The sequence below is a fragment of the Palaemon carinicauda genome, chromosome 17, assembly GCF_036898095.1.
Source record: "Palaemon carinicauda isolate YSFRI2023 chromosome 17, ASM3689809v2, whole genome shotgun sequence".
Classification (NCBI taxonomy): domain Eukaryota; kingdom Metazoa; phylum Arthropoda; class Malacostraca; order Decapoda; family Palaemonidae; genus Palaemon; species Palaemon carinicauda.
Window position 1 is genome coordinate 46,110,984 of NC_090741.1, and position 2,500 is coordinate 46,113,483.

At 29.2% G+C, this 2,500-nt stretch overlaps 1 protein-coding gene across 1 annotated transcript in view; it reads right to left on the reverse strand.

The window, feature by feature from the left end:
• Positions 1-2,500, reverse strand: part of LOC137656334 (ribosomal protein S6 kinase alpha-2-like) — a 26,862-nt gene that overhangs the window by 18,222 nt on the left and 6,140 nt on the right. The window lies entirely within an intron of this gene.

The following is a 2,500-nucleotide window of genomic DNA, read 5'->3' on the forward strand; positions in this document are numbered from 1 at the left end:
AACTAGGGTTGTAGCTTGGCTAGTAATAATAATAATAATAATAATAATAATAATAATAATAATAATAATTAACAATAACAAGTGTAATTTTATGAATCTGTTTTGACGTTGATACTGTTTTTAGAATGATTTTATTGTTAATTTATTTTCATCGTTTATTTATTTCCTTATTTCCTTTCCTCACTGGGCTATCTTTTCCTATTGGAGCCCTTGGGCTTATAGCATCTTGCTTTTCCAACTAAGGTTGTAGCTTGGCTAGTAATAATAATAATAATAATAATAATAATATTAATTAACAATAACACGTGTAATTTTATGAATCTGTTTTGACGTTGATACTGTTTTTAGAATGATTTATTGTTAATTTATTTCCATCGTTTATTTATTTCCTTATTTCCTTTCCTCACTGGGCTATTTTTCCCTATTGGAGCCCTTGGGCTTATAGCATCTTGCTTTTCCAACTAGGGTTGTAGCTTGGCTAGTAATAATAATAAAAATAAAAATAATAATAATAATAATAATAAAAATAATAATAATAATAATAATAATAATAATAACAAGCGTAATTTTAGGAATCTGTTTTGACGTTGATACTGTTTTTTAGAATGATTTTATTGTTAATTTATTTTCATCGTTTATTTATTTCCTTATTTCCTTTCCTCACTGGGCTATTTTTCCCTATTGGAGCCCTTGCTTTTCCAACTAGGGTTGTAGCTTGGCTAGTAATAATAATAATAATAATAATAATAATAATAATAATAATAATAATAATTAAGAATAGCCAATTCAATTTTATGAACGACTGTTTCGTTCCATGAGAAATCAGTTTGTCTATCTGGCATAAAAAGCAGAAATACCAGAACTCTTGGAAAATACCACCTCTTCATTTATAATACATAATATTTTCCCCTAAAATTAGTAATTGATTAGTAGTGCTGGAGAATAGTGACCCAATCTTAAAATAAATATAAAATTGCGTGTGTGCGAGAAATTTCTTTCCTCCAAAGCAAATTAACTTAACCTAACCCCCCTGGCAAAAAGTAAAATTAATATAAAAACATTTCTATACCATACGAAAGACAAACACAAATAAATAACTTGCTTATTATTAGGTTAAAATTTGAAGTTCAAGCCTTATAGCAAAACATAAACTGTGGTAGTAGTAGTAATAATAATAGTAATAATAATAATAAAGACAAACTGTGAATGATATAGTCTTCATCACCTTCCTATTGATATGTCCCTTTCCCAGTTACTGGTGGATTGTTCAAATGAAGAGAAAAAGATAATAAGAACAATAGAAAAAAGTTAATTAAAAAATTATCGCCACTGAGGCAGCAATCACTTTCAATAAAACCTGCTTAAAAGAGGGTCTACTCCCGAAGAAAAATAAAAATAATAATAATAATAATAATAATAATAATAACAATAATAATAATCAAATGCATGCGGACTTCTAACATCTAAACAAACAAATTAAAGTACTAGTCAATCAACCGATAAAACTTTTGAGTGTGTTTCTAAGTGGAACTTTAGTTCCGGAAACATACAAAAGCCACTAATAAAAACAAAGGGAAACCACATATGAGGTACCTATGAAGATATTGCACATCCTACCTTTTATACTAAAGTGCAAACCTTATCGTACTCCGTGGATTATTATCAATTCTAAAAAACTAAAACCTCATTACAGTATTATAATTCCCATTAGGACAACGTAAAATATCCTCCCTTTCAAAAAAAAAAAAAGAAGAAGAAGAAGAAGAAGAAGAAGAAGAAGAAGAAGAAGAAGAAGAAGAAGAAGAAGAAGAAGAAGAAGAAGAAGAAGAAGAAGAAGAAGAAGAAGAAGAAGAAGAAGAAGAAGAAGAAGAAGAAGAAGAAGAAGAAGATAGATCAAACAAGTGTATTTATAAAAAAGATTCAAGACTCCATCATAATGTCTTGAGATATTTTCCCAACAAGATAAGCTTGTCTGGAGCCAATGCTATTCTATCTTAGTTCTCTTCCTCTGTTTTTTTTTAAAGTTTTTAGAGTTTGCGAAAGATTTGTAGTTTCCTTATTTCCTTTCCTCACTGGGCTATTTCCCCTGTTTGAGCCCTCGGGCTTAGAGCATTCTGCTTTTCCAAATAAGGTTGTAGCTTAGCAAGTAATAATATTAACAATGATAATAATAATCATAATGTTGCTATATTTTGTTTTAATTGTTAATTAATTCCCTTGTAGTTTCTATATTTCCTTTCCTCACTGGGCTTTTTCTCCTGTTTGAGCCCTCTGCCTTACAGCATTCTGCTTTTCCAATTAGGGTTGTAGCTTAGCAAGTAATGATATTAACAATGATAATAATAATCAATGTTGCTATATTTTGTTTCAATTGTTAATTCCATTGTAGTTTCTATATTTCCTTTCCTCACTGGGCTATTTTCCCCCTGTTTGAGCCCTCGGTCTTACAGCATTCTGCTTTTCCAATTAAGGTTGTAGCATAGTAGGTAATAATATTAAT